The 24,485-nt window shown below is 42.4% G+C and overlaps 1 pseudogene across 1 annotated transcript; it reads right to left on the reverse strand.

Moving 5' to 3' along the window:
- Positions 1-21,845: 21,845 nt before the first annotated feature.
- On the reverse strand, positions 21,846-23,744 carry LOC146682412 (Ig kappa-b4 chain C region pseudogene; annotated as a pseudogene). Its single transcript, XR_014917734.1, has 3 exons — positions 23,688-23,744; positions 23,311-23,425; positions 21,846-22,341 (listed from the first exon to the last, which is right to left on the reverse strand). The product of XR_014917734.1 is annotated as an Ig kappa-b4 chain C region pseudogene (transcript).
- Between the last annotated feature and the right edge of the window lie 741 nt (positions 23,745-24,485).

The raw sequence follows: 24,485 nt of genomic DNA on the forward strand, positions 1-24,485 counted from the left end.
AAACTCTGACTTCACTCTGACCATCAGTGGAGTCCAGGCTGAAGATGCAGCAGTTTATTACTGTCAGAGTCAGCACTATCCTAACAGTCAGTGGGTGTTCACACAGTGAAAAACAGTCGTACAAAAACCTCCCTCAGTCAGACTGAACAGAAACTGAAGTGACTGCTGCAGCTGGAAGATACTGCAGAGACTGATACAGTTCACTGAAGATAAAGGCAGAGGTGGAAGAAGAACAGCACATAAGCAGCAGTATCTACAGAACAGTGTGGAATATTCCAAGGGACACAGGATAGATGTATCTTCTTCCATGAAATAATCTTCTTTTGTCATTTCTTAGTATTTGAACAAAAAGATAACAAAATGAACAAAGAACAAGACTGGATGTGCCTATAACTGAAGAAGAGGTCAGAGCTGCCATCTCATCAATGAAAAATGGGAAATCGCCAGGCTTGGATGGCTTCCCGATTGAGTACTATAAGAAATATATTGATATTTTAGCTCCAGTCTTGCATAAAGTTTACCTTGAGGCACTAAAAATAAGCTCCTTACCGAGTACATTTAATGATGCACTAATCTCCCTTATTCCTAAAAAGGATAGGGATATATCAGAGCAAGGGCAGAGTTTTGGTTTTGGCATTGGTGGGGACGAATAATTCAACCACCGAACTCTGCCCCGTTTCTTTTTTTCTCCTTTTTGTCTTTGCTTCTTCATAAAAAAAGGAGAAATATACTTGCCTACATATCCTATTCTGCATGCTTTTAAACCATTTAAAATTACAATTCATAGTTTTATATGTGAATTATATAATGTTAAATTACTATTAAACAAATGACTAAGTATTTTAGACTTTAGTTATTTCAGCCATATAACGTCTCTTATACATTAGCACTGTATAGGAATTTCTTTTACTTATGTATTAATCACATTATTTTATTGTATGATGCCTTGGCGCCACTAGATTTTAACAAGTCTCACACTCATACAGTAAGACAAATGGTGGGGGTCTAGTAAGGAAGTTAGGGGAAGCAGACACTCCACAGGAAGAATCTTTTGTCTCTTTGGGAGGCAGCAAGGGAGTGTGAACCTTAAGGTGCGAAACAGCTGTGTACTGCCTTTTGTTCCTGGAGAAGGTATTTAACTGAGAGCCATGCTGGGCTCAGGGAGACTCTGCTGACCGTCTGCCCCGCGGTCATGCAGGGACTTCATCAAACTTGGTTGTCTGTTCTTTGTGTGTTTGGATTATAGAATGTTAGCTACCGCTCACCGCTCGTCTGCAGGCTTTATTTAATGGGAAACTTCCACAACAGCACTAAGGGAACACTGAATGACCTGCTGGTTTTTGTCCATAAAACTACTCATCTAAGATTATCACAAAGTAAAAGATCTCTCAGCAAAATAACGCAACGTTTTAGGCACTATTGCCCCGATCAAATCAGTGAGCTGGGATTTTCTAAACATGAACTACTGTTACAGCAACAGACATGGACTACTGGTTCCCCACACAATCAGAATCAGAATCAGAATCAGAATACTTTATTGATCCCTGGGGGAAATTATTTTTTGTTACAGTGCTCCATTTTAAACCAACATTAAGACAAGACAGACAATACGCTAACTAAGAATAGTACAATATATACATATATATACATACATACATACATAAGTCACTTATAAATAAATATTTGGAAAAGAAACATGTGTAGTTGTAGCAGCAACAGTGTGTTAAGTGGATGCGTTGTACAGGGAGATGGCCACAGGCAGGAATGATTTCCTGTGTCGTTCAGTGGTGCTTTTCGGTAATCTCAGTCTCTCACTGAACGAGCTCCTGTGACTGACCAGCATGTCATGGAGTGGGTGAGAGGTGTTATCCAACATTGTCTTTATCTTGGACAGCATCCGCCTCTCCGACACCACCTTGAGGGAGTCCAGCTCCATCCCCACAACATTGCTGGCCTTACGGATCAGTTTATTAAGTCTGTTGGCATCTGCGACCCTCAGCCTGCTCCCCCAGCATGCAACAGCATAGAGGATCGCACTGGCCACAACAGACTCATAGAAAATCCTCAGCATTTTCTGGCAGATGTTGAAGGACCTCAGTCGCCTCAAAAAATAGAGACGACTCTGGCCCTTCCTGTAAAGTGCTGTGGTGTTTTTAGCCCAGTCCAGTTTATTGTCAATGTGTACTCCAAGGTATTTATAGTCCTCCACAATGTCAACACTGACCCCCTGGATTGAAACAGGGGTCAAGTGTTTCCTGGTCTTCCTGAAGTCCACGATCAGTTCCTTGGTCTTTGCCACGTTGAGCTGCAGATGATTCTGCTCACACCACGTGACAAAGGAGTCGACCACAGCCCGGTACTCTGTCTCATCATCCCTGCTGATGCATCCAACCACCGCAGAGTCATCAGAAAACTTCTGAAGATGGCAGGTCTCTGTGCAGTGGCTGAAGTCTGTGGTGTAGAGGGTGAAGAGGAAGGGGGAGAGGACAGTCCCCTGTGGTGCCCCTGTGTTGCTAATCACCTTGTCAGACACACACTGTGGGAGACGTACATATTGTGGTCTTCCTGTCAGGTAATCAACAATCCAGGACACCAGAGAAGCATCCACCTGCATCGCTGCTAACTTATCACCCAGGAGGGTCGGCCTGATGGTGTTGAAAGCACTGGAAAAGTCAAAAAACATGACCCTCACAGTGCTCGCCGGCTGGTCCAGATGGGTGTAGACACGATTGAGCAGGTAGATGATGGCGTCCTCTGTTCCGAGACGAGGCTGATAAGCGAACTGAAGGGGATCCAGATGTGGTCTTACTATGGGTCGCAGCTGGTCCAGGATGAGCCTTTCCAGGGTCTTCATGATGTGGGAGGTCAGTGCCACGGGCCTGTAATCCTGGGGGCCACTGGGACGAGGCGTCTTTGGTACAGGGACGAGGCATGATGTCGTCCACATCACCGGGACCCTCTGCAGACTCAGACTCAGCATAAACAGTTTATGAAAGACTCCACACAGCTGGCGGGCACAGGTCTTGAGGACAAGGGGACTCACTCCGTCTGGTCCAGCAGACTTGCCTGAGTGAAGTCTCCTCATTTGCATCTCAACCTGGTATTGAGTGAAGGTGATGGGTGGGGGAGGGGTGTCAGGAATCTCACAGGAGGCAACATGTGAAGAGAGAGGCTGGCACAGTGGTGTGGCTCTGGATTCCAGGCTGACTGCAGGTGAGGTTGTGGGGGTGGGAGCAGACACTGTGGTGTCGAATCTATTGAAAAACAGATTCAACTCGTCGGCTCTATTCTCACCTCCCTCAGCTCCCCTGCTGTTGGTTGGCCTGAATCCAGTGATGGTCTTCATGCCCCTCCACACCTCTCTCATGCTGTTCTGCTGGAGTTTCCACTCCAGCTTCCTCCTGTAATTGTCCTTAGCCTCTCTGATCTTGTCCTTTAGTAACACCTGGACCTTCCTCACCTCCTCTTTGTTGCCCCCTCTGAAAGCCCTCTTCTTGTTGTTGAGGAGGGCTTTGATGTCCTTAGTCACCCACGGCTTGTTATTTGGGTAACAATGAACAGTCTGAGCTGGAACAATGGAGTCGGTGCAGAAAGTTATGTAGTCTGTGATACACTCAGTAAGCCCATTGATGTCCTCGGCGTGAGGCTCACAGAGTGTTTCCCAGTCGGTCACCTCGAAACAGCCCTGTAGTTCCGCTATTGCCTCCTCTGACCACCTCCTAACAGTCCTGGTGGTCACAGGTTCCCTCCTCACAATTGGCACATAGCGGGGGGTGAGGTGAATCAGGTTATGATCTGACCTACCAAGTGGGGGGAGGGAGGAGGAGCTGTATGCATCCTTGACGTTAGCATACAGTAAGTCTAAAGTTTTCTCTCCCCTGGTGGGACAGTCCACATATTGTTTGAATGTTGGTAGTGTATTGTCCAGTGATACATGGTTGAAGTCACCCGAGATCACAATAAAGGCACTCGGGTGCTGAGTCTGTAGCCGAGCTATGGCAGAGTGGATAGTGTCACATGCAGCTGTGGGGTTAGCAGAGGGGGGAACATAAACAGCCACCAAGATGACGTGAGAGAATTCCCTGGGTAAATAATACGGCCTGAGTCCAACAGCACACAGTTCAGTGTCCGGGCAACAAATCCTTTCTTTGATTGTTATGTTGGCAGGGTTACACCACCGGTTGTTAACTAAAACAGCAAGCCCACCTCCTTTCCGCTTACCGCTAGCGATGCTGTCCCTGTCCGCCCGAACAGTGTGGAAGCCTTCCATGGAAGCATTCTCATCGGGAATGACCTGGTGCAGCCATGATTCGGTGAAACACATCAGGCTACACTCTCGGTATTCCCTCTGACTCCGTACCAGTGCTGAGAGCTCGTCGATTTTACTCAATGTCCACTATGTGAAGGAGCCAAACACATGCCTTCTCCTCTCGTTAAAGTTAAATGTCACCACTATTATTGTCTGTCCGGAAACAGGCCGGGGGTGTCCAAATTCAAAGACTGCGTCCACCTGAGGACCCGGTGTTGTGTCTAGAAGTAACTGTCTGCCAAAAACTGACTTCTGGTATTTGCCAAAAAGTGATTGCTTGTATTTAAACTGCTATAAATAACTTGTTGGTCTATAATATGTGAAACATAAGTCAAATGTATCCCTCATGAATGATATCAAGTCATCTTTAGCAACAAACAACATTCCTGTAACAAGGTAGAAGCTGCATTCAGTTTTTGGCAGTGACTTTTATGTATCCTTTATTTATGCAGTTCAAAAAATTCTTGTTGACTTTAAAAATGTCTCTTTTAAGAGTAATCTGGCCAAGATGCTGAAATTGCAGTAAATGCAAAAATAGTTCTGTAAACATAATTTAAGTGAACAAAAGGAAGCTGATGATTATAATGTAAGTAAAATAACACAGTTACAAAGATACTTGAGAAACAGGTATTTTTTTCATTTTATATATAACCCCTTTGTAATACCTGTTCATCAAAGTCTATTTAGCAACATACGTAACAACATTACATTCTTTCTATCGGGTTTGTTTTTCTTTACTCGAAGAGATCAAATTATTGGTGGGGACAATTCAATAATCGCTGGATATTGGTGGGGACATGTCCCTTCCGTCCATGCCAAATCTACGCCCTTGTATCAGACCCAGCAAATTACCAGCCAGTAAGCCTTTTAGGAGTTGATTGCAAAATTTTGACAAAGGTTTTGGCCTTCCACTTAGATCAAATATTACCAGATATCATCAACGCTGATCAGGTTGGTTTTATTAAGAATAGGTCTTCAGGTGATAACATTAGAAGACTTCTATTATTATTTCAAGCTAGCCCCGGTTGCGGCCTTCTCGCTTGATGTCGAGAAGGCTTTTGACCGGGTAGAACGGGGCTTCCTTATGACAACCCTTGCAAGGTTTAGGTTTGGGCCTGGATTTTGTAACTGGGTCAAAACTGTATATTCAAGTCCAAGGGCAGCAGTTTTGACAAATGGATTGGTGTCAGAGTTTTTCCATCTCACTCGCAGGACCCAGCAGGGGTGTTCTTTGTCCCCGCTGCTCTTCATGATATTTCTGGAACCACTGGCCTTAGCTATTCGAGCTAACAGGGATATCAGAGGTATTCATGCAGGGGGTATGGAGCACAAGTTATTTCTATATGCTGACGACATCTTAGCAGTATTAACGGATCCCATCCAGTCTCTACCAGCGCTACTCGCATGCGTTGAGTCATTTTCAAGGTTGTCAGGTTACAAGATAAATTGGTACAAATTGGAAGGCACGCCACTATCAGCATCATGTCACTCTAGATCCATTACTGCATTCAATTTTAAGTATTTACCTTCAGGTATGAATTATTTATGAATATTATTAAACCCCAAATTAGAGGATATTATGCTTATCTGTTTATGTTTAACAATCTAAAAACAGAGATATGTGAAAACTTGAGGACTACATGGCAGAGATATTTTTTTTATTTTTTATTTTTCCACCTGTCCCGTTTGATTCTTTTGCCATCAGAATTGTTGTCTAAAGGCAAAGAAAGATGCCCAACAGATTTACTTTACCAAATGGACCATCCCAGCCTTGCCGTATTGGTCCATTTGATTGACCTTTGTTTTTATTATTTATTTTATTTTATTTTCACTTGCTGCACACGGGACAGACATGACTGGGGGAAAGAAAAGGGAGAAAGAGAGAGGTAGGGAAAGAAAAACAGCGGGGAAGAGGAACGGTGATAAAGGGCAAAAAACAAAAACCAACAAAACAGACAAAATACATCTATCAATCACCTGGATCACCTGTTGAGAGAGAAAAAAGAGAAAACAAGCACAAAAAGAGAGAGCTATATAATAAACAACATCATCGCGATGATCTATGGGAATATAACAGTAAGTACTAAATATTGAATATTATTGTGCAGCACGTAAGATCGACAGCGCACAGTGTGCTTTGAGGTAGGAGCCAAAAAGGGTGTAGTTTGTATGTGTGAGCACCTGTGAGCGTGAGCGCGGCAGAGATATTTCAGTCGTGTAATTTGTAAAGAAGATTGGTGTAGAATTTTGTCATTCTCTGATAAATATATAAGAGAGGCCAGGGGTAAATTTACTCAGTACAAATTAATAGATGCATGGTACTTCACTCCTTCTAAACTTTATAGAATGGGAATCAGTCCCAATAATATATGCTGGAAATGTAGCTCAGATCCAGGGACATTTATGCATGTTATTTGGGAATGTGGGAAAGTTGAGAGTGGAGTATCGGAGCCCCTCGTGGCCTCACAGGTCACAGAGCCCACCTTCTCCCACTGGTCTGCAGGCAGACCAATGCCGCTGCATCTGCGGCCGTCAACGATCCAGGACAGACTCCAGTCTGAGGAGAAGCCCTTGTTGGCCAGACATGTGAGTGTGGCATTCCCCTGCTCCAGCTCCTTACTCGAGCACTGTCAGGGTGGGACAGACATCACCTAGGAGACACCAATTAGCTTAGAGAACGGGTAACAGGTAGTTTCTGTCAGATGTTTTTCTGCTCCAACAGTCACTCACACATTGTTTCACTTCCCTTTAAGAAACCTCTCAGCACAGAAATATGTCCAAACCACATACAGAAGGAAAAAGTGCAACATTTTACAAACCAGTGTCAAAGTCACAAAAATGCAACTCACACATGATTTTAAGTGTTACATGAGTTTAGAAAAATAATTAATCACTAAAACTATTTACTTGATAAACAGAGATATTTACTATACATTTAACTTTAATCTGAATATGTCTTTAAGTTTAGTCTGTTTAATTTTATTTGAAGAATTTTTATTCAAGTAAAATTGTGTTTAACCACAACTTACTGTGAAGAACATAGAGAAAAAAATCATTGAAGGAACTGTTTTATTGACAGGAAGTAGGTAAAAATTTCAAACATAAATTTAGACGTAAATTTCTGTCACCCATCCATTCGCTTCCGCTTATCCTTTTCAGGGTCGCGGGGGGCGCTGGAGCCAATCCCAGCTGTCATAGGGCGAGAGGCGGGGTACACCCTGGACAGGTCGCCAGTCTGTCGCAGGGCCAACACACAGGGACAGACAACCATTCACACTCACATTCACACCTAATGGCAATTTGGATTATCCAATTAACCTATCCCCACAAGCTGCATGTCTTTGGACGGTGGGAGGACGCCGGAGTATCCGGAGGGAACCCACGCAGACATGGGGAGAACATGCAAATTCCACACAGAAAGACCCCGGCCTCTTCCCGCTCTTCCCGCTCCTCCACAACCACCCACACATGCAGGGCCTTGGAGTGGGGGTATGTCACCAGGGTGCAGAGGAGGCTACCCCCCCCCCCCCCCCCGTCCCCTTCTGGCTGCCTCTGCCTCAATTTTATCCCACAACTTAGACATTCACATTATTCACACTCTCATTACACATACATATAGGATCTTGGGGGTGGGCACAATCATGGAGTCCAAATCTCCATCAGGGTGTACACCTCACCCCTGACGTCGTTGCCCACCTCTCAATTTTAAATACACTTAGTCATTGAGGGCTAGCAGGAGGGACTATGCGCTTACCTGCTGCTCCTTGGCAGGTAGCTCCAAGCCCTCCTGGGTTTTAATTGCACCTTAGAACACATATGCATCAACACTACAATGAGCGGGTGGAGGGAGGTTTGGAGTCTTCTCCCACCCCCATTCTCTGCGGCCTGCTGGAGCGGGAGGGCTAGTAGGAGGAGTTGGCCGTCCGACTGCGGTCTGGGGTGTGGGGCCTTCCTGCTGCTGCGGAGTCGGGGTGGTCTGCCTCCCCCCACCGCAGGGAAAAGGGTAACACCACCTGGGTCTGGGTGCAATTCCCCCCTCCAGGGGCAAGGGTACCTAGACCCGGTTTGTAGAGTACGCTTGGGGAGTGTGATTGTGTGTACAGCGTCTCTTTATGTCTGTCTCCACGTTGGTTGAGTGTGGAGTGAGTGCATATGAGAGCATGAGGGTGGGAATGGATGTTTGTGTCTGTGTGTGCCTGTATGTCTGTGTCTATATGTCAGGTTGGGTATCAGACATCACCTCTCTGGGGACACCTCAGGCCCTCCAAGGTTTGGAGGCCTATCTCCACCCACCACCACTTCCCCTGCCGGTGGCGGACTCCCTCAGGTGTCGGTGTGTTGGTGGTTCTTTGTGTCTGGGGGTGGGCGTCCGGGTACACACCGGCTCACTCCTTGGCGGCCGCTTGTCGGGGCCTGGGGCCTGGGGCCTGGGGCTCGCTCGGGCCCCTTTGGAGGTGGGGTGCCCCCGGCCTCTCGGCCTGGGGCTCGGTCACTCAGGCACAGCTGGGGGCCGGCGGAGCTCACGGGCGCGTCACTGCAACTCCCCCTGACTTCTGCTCCGCGGCTGCTGGGCGAGCCCTCATCTGGGACTCTCCTCAGCTCTTACTGGGACAGTGGCGCGGCTGCCCCTCTGTTGGTCTTCCATGGTCTCTTGTGTTCTGGGGGCCTCTGGATGTCTGGAGTTTTGATCTCCTCCATACCCGCTTCACACCCTGGAGGACGGGGCTGTGGCCCCCCCACACTCCCTAGCAGATCATTACATGGAGAAACCTTTGGAATGCAAGCATGCTGATCCACACAGGTATGCACACATGGGTATTCACAGACGCGGACTAAAGCTTTCTTGGCTGCTGCCTCAAAGCACACTGTGCGCTGTCTATCTTGCGTGCTGCACAATATCGTTTATTACTTAGTAAATATTGATATCTATGACTAGCTAGTTTATTGTGATGGTGCTTTGTTTTCTCTATTATTATGTTACTCTTTGTTGTTTGCTGTCTCCTCTGTTTGTTTTTTTTTTTTTTTTTTGTTTTTTTTTTTCTCCATACAGGTGACCCAGGAGTTCTTTTTTTTTTTTCTCTCTCTTCCCCCCCCTTCTCACCGTCTCTTCTCCCCTTTGGTTTTCTTTCTTTCTCTCCCCCTCTTTCTCTCATTCATTCCCCCTGTCCTATTTATTAAAAAAAAAAAAAAAAATGACAAAGGATGAACTGAAGCTCTGCCATCACGTAATGTCGCATACTGCTGTTTCTGATGTCATTTTAAAAAAAAAAAAAAAAAAAGAAAGACCCCAGCCTGATGGTGGAAGTGAACTCAGGACCTTGTTGCTGTGCGGCAACAGTGCTAACCACCGTGCCACCGTGCTGCCCTAAATGACCACCCAACAGTCAACAATTGAAGCAAACAAGGGGTATAAACTTACGTCCAAATTCCAGTCTGGTTCCTCCACCAAAAGTCCACCACAGTGATGCAGACCGACAGACCACAGTACGTCAGGCTGAAGGACATCACGTCTGACACTGTGGTCAGCAGCACAGGAGCACCACAGGGAACTGTGCTGTCCCCTCTTCTCTTCACCCTGTACACCTCTGACTTCTGCTACAACTCTGAATTATGCCACATTCAGAAGTTTGCAGACGACACAGCCATCATGGGGTGTATCTGGGATGATCAGGAAGAGGAGTACAGAAGTCTGGTGAGGAACTTTGTCGCATGGAGTCACACAAACCACCTGCAACTCAACACCTCAAAGACTAAGGAACTGGTTGTGGACTTTGGGAGGTCCAGAGAAGGTCCACTGCCGGTTCAGATAGAGGGGGAGGAGGTGGAGGTGGTCAACAAGTACAAGTACCTCGGGCTGTGGGTGGACAATAAACTGGACTCATGCAACACAGAGCACCTGTATAAAAAAGCCCAAAGCCGACTGTACTTCCTCAGGAGGCTGAGGTCTTTTAACATCTGCAGGAAGCTCCTGAGGATGTTTTACCAGTCGGTGGTTGCTGGAGTACTTTTCTATGCTGTGGTGTGCTGGGGGAGCAGCACAGCAAAGAAGGACTCATCCAGGCTGGAGAAACTGATCAGGAGGGCTAGCTCTGTGGTCGGCATGAAGCTGGACACTCTGGTGACAGTGGCAGAGAAAAGGACATTAAAGAAACTGATGGACATTATGAACAATGCTGGGCATCCTCTGCACACGGCCATAAACAACCAGAAGAGTCTGTTCAGTGACAGGTTGCTTCTCCCAAAGACAAGAACTAACAGACTTAAAAACTCCTTTGTCCCACACGCCATCAAACTGTTTAACTCCTCTCTGGAGGGGAGAGGGAGGGGAAACAGGAGGACAAAGGAGGGGGGAACAACTAAGCTGTAGTGCCTCTTCACCTCACTGTACAATACCTTGTGCAATACTTTTTGTAAATAGTCAACAGTGCAATAGACTCAATACTTGAAATGTGCAATTCACTTGTATTTTATTTTTTATTCCTATTTATTCTATTTATCCCCTTTGTATATTTTATTTATATTTGTCTCTGTATTTATATATGTGTGTGTGTGTGTGTGTGTGTGTGTGTGTATATATATATATATATATATATAACAATTCTGTAACTGTAACTTCGGTCGTTGCTGTGCTTTTTGGAAGTCGAATTTCCCAGAGGAACCCACCCGAGGGATTAATAAAGTCCTATCTTATCTTATCTTATCTTACAAACTCACTGAGTCTGTCATGGTCCTGGGTCGGTGACCCAGCGCTTTAAGTTTATTAGTATCATTTTCCAATTTATTATCATGATTATTATTATTGTTTGAGTTCTACGTGTTATATTCGGTCTGCCTCTGAGTCTGTGTCTGTATCTGTCTGTCTATGGTGTCACCCCGTCTGTTTGTGAATCTGTCTGTTTAGTTCAACGTCTTGTCTGGTTCCATGTGTCTGAGTTTCCTGTTTTATTATGAAGGTCTGTGTCGTATGTGAGTGTGCTCAGTTTACGTTTCCCCTGTCTCGTCAGCTGTGATTTCTCCCAGGTGTGTTCCCCTCCTGTCTCTCATCCCTTGATTACCGCCATCTGTGTATTTAAGCCCTGTGTTTCTCTGTGTCAGTGTCGCGTCGTACCCTCAACTTGCTGTGTGTTTGTAATGTCCTGTCCGCCAGCACCTTGGTTTAGAGTTTTGTTTTTGTAAGTTTTATTTCGTGAGTCATTCCTCCAGCAATAAAGCTGCGTTTTCAGTTTATTCCCATCTCCAAGAGTCCTGCAATTTTGGGTCCACCACTTCTGCTTGCCTGCCACACAGCCAACCATGACAGAGTCGCTGTAGAAAAACCTCTGACTGTAGAGAGACACGGCTCTCTGACTCTGAAACAAACAAACTCAACAAATCATTCACTCCCTGTGTAATTCTGACAGCTGATGAATCATTCTTTAGTAAAATTACACAGCCTTTATTTTAATTTTTCCATATTGTTTACTCATTTTAATCCTACGTATAAAAAATGTTAACACGTGCAATATTGTAAAAAAAAAAAAAAAAACCTGATCCATCGATCAACCATATGACAAAAGTAAGTAAGTCAGATTTTATTTATGTGGCACCTTTCAAGACAAGGATCACAAAGTGCTTCACAACAAAATAACAGAGCATTAAAGAACAAAGTTTACTAAATTCAAGTCTAATAACATGACATTTGGTTGCGTCTGCGTCCACAGATCTCAGACTCAGAGGGAGAGAGTTCCAGAGTCTGGGGTCACTGTGGTAAAAGCTCTGTCTCCTTTAGTTTTCAGCCTCGTACGATGTACAGTAAGCAGACCCTGATCACAAGAGCTCAGGAACCTGGTGTGGCTGTATGGCTGAAACAGTTTAATGATGTAAGCTGCTGCTTGCCCAGGAAGAACTCATGAAGACAGAGTCCACTTCAAGAGTCTGATTCTGAGTTCAACAGGGAGCCTGTGCAGCTGGATGAACAACACTGTGGACATTGGAGCGACTTTATTCTTACAGAAGTGAACAATTAATTACAGTGATGAAATAAATGAATAACAATTTCCAGTTCAGAGGATGACATAACGGCCCTTAACTTAGCAATTTAAGGGAAGAAACAAGACAGAACGAGAGATTTGAGATTTTAAACTAAATCAATGCAGAGTCAAGAGTTACCCCAAGAGTCCAGATAGTGATGGTAAATTTGATTCTTTTTACTGAATCGAGCTTGAATGAGTCACTCACCAAAATGAATCGGGTTTTTTGAGTCACTGAGTCAGTTGCCCAGAGAGTGCAAAAAATGTACATTTTCACTCAAACTTAATTTGTTTCTCTTTTCATGTAAATCCTACTGCTAAGATGAGTGACTGGAAAAGAAAAACAACTATTTTTATAGAGCAAAAAAGAGCAAAAAAAATTAAGATTTCTAAAGGGAACATTTATTTTATTTATTTTTATTTTATTTTATTAGTATTTTCCTCAAATGTGTCAAATAGCTATGGAGAGCATCCTCACACAGAACATCACATCCTGGTTCGGGAACAGCTGTGTGAAGGACCTAAAAGCTCTCCAGAGAGTGATCCGTACAGCAGAACGCTGCTGCAGGATTGCTCTCCCCCCGCTTCAGGACACCTACACCAGGAGATGCCGGACTAGAGCAGCACAGATACTGAAGGACCCGTCCCATCCTGGCAACAAACTGTTCCAACTTCTGCAATCTGGAAGAAGGTTCTGCATCATCCAGGCAAGGCCAGAGAGACTCAAGAGGAGCTTCTATCCCTAAGCCATCCGGGCCCTAAACCATAACTGGCTGTTGTTTTTTCCAACAATTTTAATTATAAGCTAGATATAATTCTACTAATGAAATTAGTTTGCAAACAGCAACAGGGATGAGTCAGTGAGTCAGTTGGGGTTGTGAATCATGATTCACGAGGCAGTAAAGTGATTCTCGAGTATTGAACGATTCGTTCATGATTCGCACATCACTAGTCCAGACAGACGATTTAAATGTGATTAAATGGTGCAAAGGACTTTCATTTCACTGGGCACAAATCTGTCCAGGTTAAGTTAAGTTCAACCCCAAACCATTCTTCAAAAAATACTTATATTCAATAACATGTGAGCTGATAGATCCAAGTCCCTGTGTGAGTCAGTCAGATGATTTCCATAGAGAGGCACTTTGCATCAGCAGCACCATGCTCCAGTGCTCTGGGAGAGTTTATAGTCCTGAGAGTTGAACACTGGATGACTGACAGCTGTCCTTCATCACAACAGAAGCCACAGAAATCCTCCTCATCAAAAACATGACTTTGATCTGCGTCCTCATCTGGACTCTCCTCTGCTGCTGCTTCACAGGTAAAGTCCAGAGAATCAAACTCCTCTCCTCTATCAACATCTGTCCCTCTGAAATGAAGCCCACAAAACCATGAAGCTGCTTTATGTTTTTGTCTCTGTGTCCTCAGAGTCCAGAGGACAGATCACAGTGACTCAGCCTGGAGCAGTGAGCTCTGCTGTGGGAGGATCTGTGAGCATCAAGTGTAGGACCAGTCAGAATGTTTATGTTTCTGGCAACAACCACTTTTTAGCCTGGTACCAACAGAGAGATGGAAGCCCCCCCAAACGTCTCATTTACCATGCTAGCACTCGACAATCAGGGATTCCAGCTCGTTTTACAGGCAGTGGATCAAACTCTGACTTCACTCTGACCATCAGTGGAGTCCAGGCTGAAGATGCAGCAGTTTATTACTGTCAGAGTCTTCACTATCCTAACAGTCAGTGGGTGTTCACACAGTGAAAAACAGTCGTACAAAAACCTCCCTCAGTCAGACTGAACAGAAACTGAAGTGACTGCTGCAGCTGGAAGATACTGCAGAGACTGATACAGTTCACTGAGGACACACACACAAAATAAAGCCCTTCAACACAAATATGTGTCCCACTGCTATCTCATGCATGTTGTTTTCAACTTGCAAATATATAATTAACTAAAGAACAAACGTTGGCCAGTAACAGATACCAAGATGAATCTTAGTCATGACCTTTGATAACCGCAGTGGAACAAAGCCATGACATCTAATCAAGTTTCAGGGCTGTCGCCAGAGCGTGGAGTGAACCCAAAACAGACTCCGAGCTGTGGTGTGGACAATGACTTTATTTACAATGATGTAGAAACACAACAGCAGTGAATAAAATGTGATCCGGGGCAAAAGAAGTGTAACATAAACTATTACCCACACAGTAAAATTGTTATGGCCCTGATCTGGCCCACACAATGTGCTTACACATGGCCCACATACCGCAAAGTATGACGGCCCTTTGGTGGACCAGATCAGGTTTGCCAGATCAGGTTTGCCAGAGGTGGCCCACACATGGGCCAGCACAAGGCCAGCTGCAGATACAATGGTGGTCCTGTGCTGGCCCAGAAGAGTTTCAGCTCTGGCCCCAGATGTCAGCCTAATGTTTACCTTAATCAACCCATGTAATAACAACATGTGGCGGAACATAATAGTGCAACAATAACATGATGAAACTCTGTTCAGACCCTTACAAGTTCGCATATTGAGACAGGCCCAATGTGAAGCAGCAAATGCTATACAGGGCTTCACAGAGTTTGCATGGCATTCAGAATTCAATAATACTCTCCAAGTACTTTCACCAAAAAGGCTTTTACTATCCAGATAGCTTCTTTCTCCTTCCATCTGTATCTCTAGCGTAGCTGATTGGTACATGAAGGCACACACAGGTGTCCGAGCAGCGCACACAGATTGGAGGAGGGTCAGTCCTGCCTCCACACCATTTATCCACATATTGATTAAACTTATGTTTACATGCTTTTTATCAGCATTTATTGTATTTAATTGCTTTTTATCAATATTTATTCCCATTGTGAAATGAGTATTTTAATCAAAAGAGTATCAATATTTATGCTTTTAATCCTGTTTTTAACACTGGGTTACAATTTCATTAGCAATAAATTTAATAACCCTCTATATTAACAGTTACACACTATATAGAACAACTTTATAGAATTATATTTGTTTGCAGATGTTAGCAGCTATCAGTGAATAGTTATCAGCTATTTTGAAACAAAACTGTAGAGAGACACGGCTCTCTGACTCTGAAACAAACAAACTCAACAACATAATTCTCCACTAGGCCTTTACTGAATCCAAATTCAGTTTCTGCTCGTTTGTGGGTCTCTCTTCATTCAGTTTAGTATTTAATAACAGGAATGCATGCTCTGTTGAGGTGAAAGAAGGTGACTTAAAAATGGAAGAATATCCTATTTCTTTGCCTGTGAAAGTCTTGGGTGGTTTTTAAAGTTTAGTATATTAGCTGATTAACGATTTCCTGAACCTTATGCTAACTTTGAACTGAAAATACTTCATCTTTTTAACTTATCTTTGAATAATGAGGAAACAAGTCTTATATCTCCATGAAATGGGTTGTAGTAGACAGTTGTTCAATTACTTTTGAGTGTCTGGCGAAAAAATCCTTGTGGGTAAAACCTACACACCTTTCAATTCAAATGCAATCAGAAAGTTAGACAACCGACTTTGTGATCTTGATTATATTAATGTGATTGATCTGTTACTAAACAGCTGTCAGGGGTTGCTGTGTGGATGTGAAGAAGAGGGGATCCAAACACAGGACTCGTGGTGAGGATTAAGGATGTTTAATGCAATGGCAGGATGAACGCACGAGCAGAACAGGGAAGAAGACTGGCTGACTGGACTGAACTGAACTGAAAGGCAAACATGCAGCGTAGACAGCAGTGACAATATCAATGACAAGACAGTAAGTGAGTAGAAACTGAGGACTTAAACACACTGGCTGAATAATGACTGATTGGAGACTGGTGAGTGAACAGCTGAACATAATTGAAGTAACACACAGGGAAAGGCTGGCACAAAGAACAGGGAGTGAAAACAGAGAATAAACCAGACATGAAACAAACTGAAAATGCTGGGTCAACGACCCAGGAACCCTGACAACAGCATGTTGGAGTCAGTCCAGGAGAAAGTCACACCAAAAGTTTCAATGCCCCGAAGATATCATTCATCATGACTTTTATAGCAGTAGCTGAATGAATGTTTAATTCTGTTTTTAATCTGCTGCAGCAGTTTGTAGTTAAGGAGAACACTTAGAGATCCCGAATGAATAAATAACAGACTAAAAACAAAAATACTTGGACCTCGAAAGTGCATCCCAGATCAAAAAATTATAATTATACCATTTTACATTTTTTCTTGAAACATGTTGGCCGATTGAAATGACACCTGTGAATTCACAATGTGATGACTGCTTATGAAGTCATGCTGGAGTCACTGTGAATATTTCCATAGAGAGGCACTTTGCATCAGCAGCACCATGCTCCAGTGCTCTGGGAGAGTTTATAGTCCTGAGAGTTGAACACTGGATGACTGACAGCTGTCCTTCATCACAACAGAAGCCACAGAAATCCTCCTCATCAAAAACATGACTTTGATCTGCGTCCTCATCTGGACTCTCCTCTGCTGCTGCTTCACAGGTAAAGTCCAGAGAATCAAACTCCTCTCCTCTATCAACATCTGTCCCTCTGAAATGAAGCCCACAAAACCATGAAGCTGCTTTATGTTTTTGTCTCTGTGTCCTCAGAGTCCAAAGGACAATATACAGTGACTCAGCCTCGAGCAGTGAGCTCTGCTGTGGGAGGAACTGTGAGCATCAAGTGTAGGACCAGTCAGAATGTTTATAACAACAACTATTTAGCTTGGTACCAACAAAAAGATGGGGAATCTCCCAAACGTCTCATTTACTATGCTAGTACTCGAGTATCAGGGATTCCAGCTCGTTTTACAGGCAGTGGATCAAACTCTGACTTCACTCTGACCATCAGTGGAGTCCAGGCTGAAGATGCAGCAGTTTATTACTGTCAGAGTGAACACAATCCTAACAGTCAGTGGGTGTTCACACAGTGAAAAACAGTCGTACAAAAACCTCCCTCAGTCAGACTGAACAGAAACTGAAGTGACTGCTGCAGCTGGAAGATACTGCAGAGACTGATACAGTTCACTGAGGACACACACACACACACACACACACACACACACACACACACACACACACACACACACACACACAAATAAATGCTTTTTATACCTTAGTGAGGACATCTAGTTGACATAATGCTTTCCCCAGCCTCTTACCCTAACCTTAAAAATGAATCCTGAACTCTAACACCTAGCTTAAATCTTAAATTATCTGTATCCCTGACACTAAACCCACATTTTGAGCCTTGTGGCTATTTAATAATAGGAGACCAAAAAAAAGGTGACTTGACCATTTCTTCACCTGAGAAAGTCTTGGGTTGTCAGTGTTCTTTGGGTCATTATCTATTTGCACTGTGAAGTGCTGTCCAATGACTTTCCAACTACTCCAATGAGTAACATTGGCTCCAACATCTTTGACAGATGATGTGATATGCTTCAGATCAGTTTTCCTTCTTCATCATTTTCTTTTCCAATTATGCTGATAAAACTTCATCTTGGAACTGTTCCTGATTTTTCTGTGTTTTTCTGGCAAAGTCTAATCCAGTCTTCCAGTTCTTGAGTGTAACCAGCAGTTTGTAACTGGTAAGAGTTTCCTTTCATGAAGATGACTCTTGATCTCTTGGTAGTAGACTTAGACTATGATACAGCCACCTGGGGCTACTGTAGCTCAGAAGCATCCATCCAATGCATCCATCTCAGTCTAAATGTGTTTGAATGTTGTATAGAAAGCATTCCAGTAGGAAAAGCATACAAAAATGTTCTTGTATTTCTTTATGGGTGAATGAGCAGAAAAGCACTATAGAAAAACCAGTCCATTTTCCCCTTAGAGAGTATTTTAGACTAATGAATATGACGTGTAAAGTACTCAAAATTAAGCTGTGGTAGAGTTTTTTCCCTTAAACTATGAATTCTGTCCTCATTCGTCCTCAATTGCTCAGTTATTTTTGAGCCTCTGAAAAAAATAAGTAAAAAGAGGAGTATCCTTGTGGCACAGACGTCCACATGTTATCTGCTCCAATACAGGACCAAATTTAGAGAACTTACTTTGAATTTCAGTAAAATGTTAATTTGATTGATCCATTACTAAACAGCATTATTTAACTGATACAAGTCTGTGCTGACTTAGAGTCACAGCAACCAAAACAAAACTAGACCAGGGGATGTTAAAATATACTTTTCTGAATAAATATGAATCATATCATTTAGATGATTTTACAAATGACTCTCAAACCATGTTGACTGATCGGAATGACACCTGTGAATTCACATTGTGATGACTGCTTGTGATGAAATCCTGTTGAAGTCAGTCAGATGATTTCCATAGAGGCACTTTGCATCAGCAGCACCATGCTCCAGTGCTCTGGGAGAGTTTATAGTCCTGAGAGTTGAACACTGGATGACTGACAGCTGTCCTTCATCACAACAGAAGCCACAGAAATCCTCCTCATCAAAAACATGACTTTGATCTGCGTCCTCATCTGGACTCTCCTCTGCTGCTGCTTCACAGGTAAAGTCCAGAGAATCAAACTCCTCTCCTCTATCAACATCTGTCCCTCTGAAATGAAGCCCACAAAACCATGAAGCTGCTTTATGTTTTTGTCTCTGTGTCCTCAGAGTCCAGAGGACAATATACAGTGACTCAGCCTGGAGCAGTGAGCTCTGCTGTGGGAGGATCTGTGAGCATCAACTGCAAAACGAGTCATAGAGTAGATAGTGGTGTTGACCTGTCATGGTACCAACAGAAAGATGGAGGAGTGCCTAAACTGCTCTTTTACTATGTTAACAATCGAGTATCAGGGATTCCAGCTCGTTTTACAGACAGTGGATCAAACACTGACTTCACTCTGACCATCAGTGGAGTCCAGGCTGAAGATGCAGCAGTTTATTACTGTATGGGTGAATTCAATGTTAACAGTCAGTATGTGTTCACACAGTGAAAAACAGTCGTACAAAAACCTCCCTCAGTCAGACTGAACAGAAACTGAAGTGACTGCTGCAGCTGGAAGATACTGCAGAGACTGATACAGTTCACTGAGGACACACACACACACACACACACACACACACGCACACACAGTGAAAATGTCATTGTTGCTAAAGGAAAAAAAAGTTGGAAATATATCATTTTTTTTAACAATCATCATTTGTGACCTTTGACTTCTGCTTCATACCAGCTCAAATAAATCTCAATTTCTAAATATCGATCATTATCAAAAATCATATTTCTGTAAGAAAAAAAATCTGACACTAAATGAACTCACCAAAAGTCAGTGAGTCATAATTATCTGCACAATTTAGCAAATACTTCAAATAGAAACTTTAAGTCCAAATCAGTCAAATGATCAAATTTCCATCTTTTCTTTCTCAGGTTTTTAGATTTTCTCTTTTTTGCTCTTCAACACTGCCATGGTCCAAAGACCTGTCGACTTCCTATTCATGTTCTTTGATTATTAATATGATTCGTTTCATTTATTTTCTGTTTTCCAGTCGCATTTCTTCGTCCCTCTGTTCCTTATGTTCTGCCAACCCGTGTCTCAGAGCTATTCTCTGGTTCCCTGTTTTATTTGGATTCTGCGTTCTGTGTGAGTGTATTCGTCATGTCTGATGAGGTTCAGCTGTGTCTGCCTTCTGTGGTGTATTCCCTCGTTACCCTCTGTGTATATTAGTATGTGTTCTAATAATAGCACTGACACATGTTCACATTCCTCAAATTGAGTTATTAATATTTAAACAGGTTATAGTCAAAGGTCAGCTGCCAATCTCAGAGTTGACCAACTCTGACTTTAAACTTAGGAGTTAAAACTGCTTTGTTCCTGAAAGCAGTTGAACAAATTGAGTTGAGCTGGAATCTTGAGCTCTCAGTTTGAGAACAGATGAAGGTAAATTTATTGAACTGTTTACCTCGACTTAAGCACATACCTGTGTACTGAACAGCCCTCGTCAGTGGATCCCAACACCAGTATTTGACAGTAACAGGTGAGCCTCAACTTTAATTGGTAAAGAGACACCATGAGAACTGACATTACAATACTTTTATTTTACAAAAGTCAGCGTCTTTCAGTTCAAAGTTTGTTAGGCAGCTATTGTACATTTAAAACAACAACACAAACACAACGCAGCAACAAGAAACTATGCAGTATATTATAACCGAATACTTAAACATGACTGCACAACAACCTTTCAAAAGAACATTTGTAGATGAATTGTTATTTTCCTTCCAATACTTGAAGCATTTTCTGAGCATCACTTTTTGGTGCATGGCTTGTTGCATGCATACCCCACCTGTCTCAACGGGACTATAAATACAACTATATACAGTCACATTTGTAAAAACAAACAACTTTTATACTAAACACTTTTAAAATGTACAATTTTGAAGAAGCCCAGGAGCAATCCCATTTCAGAACACTTAGAATAACACAACTTCATCCCAAAAGGCCACAGGTTTCAACCACAGCTTTCCAGCATCAGTTCATGTAAATGCAGCTACAGCTTTCCAAATCCCAGGAATCCTTTTAATGCAGTGTTCATAAGATCTTTAAATTGATCCTCGTATGCAACACGTCTCGGAAGATACAGGGATAAGCTGCACATCGATGCGTATCCCCGACTCCTGATCATAAAAGTCTATGTTGCAGGACCCCAGTGGTGGAAGTAAGTCAGCCCCAGTTATAAAGACCAGCAGCTCTTCAAACGTGTGGTCCACCTCTTGCTCTGTTAAAATACATACACCTAGTAAATAAAGCGTAATGTGTAGGTTCATGAATAAAAGATTTATAATCAGTTACACTGACTGTTATGTAGAGCGGTTGCATTAATGACAATTTAGGAGTCAAAAACAGGTTGTTAGGCAAAACTAATACTGCGAAACATCGTATAAAGAAAAAGCAAAGCAATCCTGCCCTCCTAAGACACAGGACATTAATTTTTGTCCTCCGAGTCGGAGACCTGTATGTCAAGGACCCTTGACAGGTATTCATATACCTAAATGCCAAGACAAAGAAAATATGTGTGTCGTCGTTAGGATAGGGATTTATGTTGGTGTGAGAGACTGTAGCCTACAAGTTCATATTGTTCAATGACAGTTATGACATGTTGTGTTTCAGGTGATTTTACAGAAAAAAAACAAAACAAAATAACGTACTGAATACTTTTAACAAAAAAACTCTGTATATTAAATTACTTCTAAAATACCTACCCCAACACTGATCACGAGAATAGACTCATTCTTATACAGCGCTTTTCTGCTCCACCTGCTCAGTGTTTTATACAACAACCTGCAACATGCTGAAACATTTCATTACACAGCATGCAATGAATTTGCATAAATGTAATGTCTTTAATATCCTGCTTAGTAATGGCAGTGTCTCTCAATTCCCCTTCGCACTTACTCTTTAACATAAACTTTGCTTTACTTCATGTATTGAAAGTGACTTAATTCTACTGACTCATACTGACTACAGATAGCACACTGGTTTCCAATTAGAACCCTGGAAATCATTATTTAGAGTTTAATATTGACATCACCACAAAAGTAAGACAAAGACTCGATTCTTATTTAATGTAGATATTTTTTTATTCTTTAAAACTTTAAACAAACTTTAAACTTTAAACAAAGCAATGAAAAATGAGAGAAGAAATTGGAAAAAAAAAAAAAAGCAGTGTGAAAGTAAGACCAGCATAAAAGTCACAGTTAGTCAGGTCAGGACTGGGGACACTGGTCTCTCATCAGTGGCTCTGAGACCAGAGTCTGGGAGCCCTGGGTGGCCTCACAGGTCACAGAGCCCACCTTCATCCAGTGGTCTGCAGGGAGCCTCAGGGTGCTGCTCCAGCTGTAGAGGCCGTCGTTCTCCTGCACCACGGGGCTCCTGCTCTCCTCCCAGCTGATGCTGCCACTGCCATCCACCTTCCAGGACAGACTCCAGTCTGAGGGGAAGCCCTTGTTGGCCACACACATGAGCGTGGCCTCCCCTTGTTTCAGCTCCTCACTGGAGGGACCCAGCACCTTCAGGGCGGGGCGGGCATCACCTAGGAAACACCAATCAGCTCAGAGGACAGGAACCACAATTTGATTTTCTCCGTTAAGAAGTTTCTGTCAGGTGTTTTTTCTGCTCCACCAGTCATTCACTCACACATTGTTTCACTTCCCTTTAAGAAACCTCTCATGCATATCAGCACAGAGAGAATCATCACACAGTTTGAGCTGAAATATGTTCAAACTACACTGGAAATAAAAAAACAAAACAAAACAAAGATGTGTCAACAATTTTAAAAGATGTTAAGCTTCAACATCATCAGTTCTTCATAATAAACAGCTTGTTCTGGATAAGAAACTCAATACCACTACTTACCTCATGTGGTTTTTTTATTGCTTACATTGTTTTAAATGATATGATACAATAAGAACACCAGAGATCTTTATCTTCACTCTGTGCAGTTTAACTTTTTTCATTGGAAATTGTCCTGAGTGTCTGAATATTCATTTCCAAAGCTGACTTTGTTTCTTAGGACAGAATTTATGAATAAAATAATTAATCAGTTACACAAAAAGTTTCCTAACCTTTCATATTAAATGAAATTAAAGAAAAGAAAATTACATTAAAAAAAAAAGCTCTAAGTCTGACTTACTTCCAACATCCAGTCTGGTTCCTCCACCAAAAGTCCACCACAGTGATACAAACTCATTGAGGCGCCGTACAAAAACCTCTGACTGTAGAGAGACACGGCTCTCTGACTCTGTCAGACTGGATTAAAACTAAAAGCTCTCGAGACTTAACCAGATGTATGTATATGTAAAATATCCTCAAGTCCACTCTGATGTTTTATATTGTGTTTAATATTCATTTTAACATTTATTCTGAAGCTAACTTTGTTTCTTCATGAAAATTTATCTAAAAACTATTTTCCTGAGGTTTTTTTAGGCGCATTGAACAGAAAAGTTAAGATAACCACAAGAAAGAAATTTGCTAAAGTAAATGAGGTTTAAGTCTGACTTACTTCCAACATCCAGTCTGGTTCCTCCACCGAACGTGTACCACAGTGATACAAACTCATTGAGGCGCCGTACAAAAACCTGTGACTGTAGAGAGACACGGCTCTCTGTGTGACTGAACTAAACCTACAAGCCCTCAAAATACAACTTTACCATCAGAACTAGAAATAATAATGAATAATATGAAACATCCCAGATTTTCATTGGAAATTGTCCTGAGTGTCTGAATATTCATTTCCAAAGCTGACTTTGTTTCTTAGGACAGAATTTATGAATAAAATAATTAATCAGTTACATAAAAAGTTTCCTAGCCTTTCATATTAAATGAAATTAAAGAAAAGAAAATTACATTAAAAAAAAAAAAGCTCTAAGTCTGACTTACTTCCAACTTGCAGTCTGGTTCCTCCACCGAACGTGTACCACAGTGATACAAAGTCATTGAGCCGCCGTACAAAAACCTCTGACTGTAGAGAGACACGGCTCTCTGACTCTGAAACAAACAATCTCAACAATATGAATTCTTTAAATCATAATTTCATAACATATTAAAATTATAATTTTTACATAAAAACAACGAAACACAATAAAACTATATTCCAAAAATCCAATTTGGTCATTTACATTTAACAACTGTTAAGATACATCACTTTAATGCTTCCACCTTCTTTATCATAACTCTAAACATTAAAATTAATTTTCAAGCTACAATCACAAAACTTAAAACTCATCAGGTAAAACCTCACAAATGCATCAAAACAGTTTTATGTTCTCTCACAAACACTTAGTGTCTTCAGATCGCGCACAGAACCAGTTAAAATGATAATACTGCTGAGCATCGCACACTACGTCACAAAACAGAGCACGAAACTCAGGTCTTTCCAGTCTCACAGTTTGTCCTGTTATTCTACAAAACATATAAAATGTCAACCTAAAACAGATGATGATTCTGAGCAGGGCCGTGCAGAGATGCTGGAAGGGACGGGTGCTCAAAGTTCAAAAGGGGCACATGGAACCAGGCTGAATAACAACAACACTGTTGCTGTTGAGGGGTTGCTGCTGCTCCTGCTGCAGATAGTGATGGAGGTCTGTGTTGCTTTGAGACTGTAGACAGTAAAAAGTCCACAGCAGAGATGGCAGCTGATTAAAGAAGGTTATGAGATGATAATAAAATGCAAAGATT

Source organism: Copadichromis virginalis, linkage group LG22 (assembly GCF_057382275.1).
Source record: "Copadichromis virginalis isolate Kocher_CV1m ecotype Utaka linkage group LG22, C_Virginalis_male_GT1.1, whole genome shotgun sequence".
NCBI lineage: Eukaryota > Metazoa > Chordata > Actinopteri > Cichliformes > Cichlidae > Copadichromis > Copadichromis virginalis.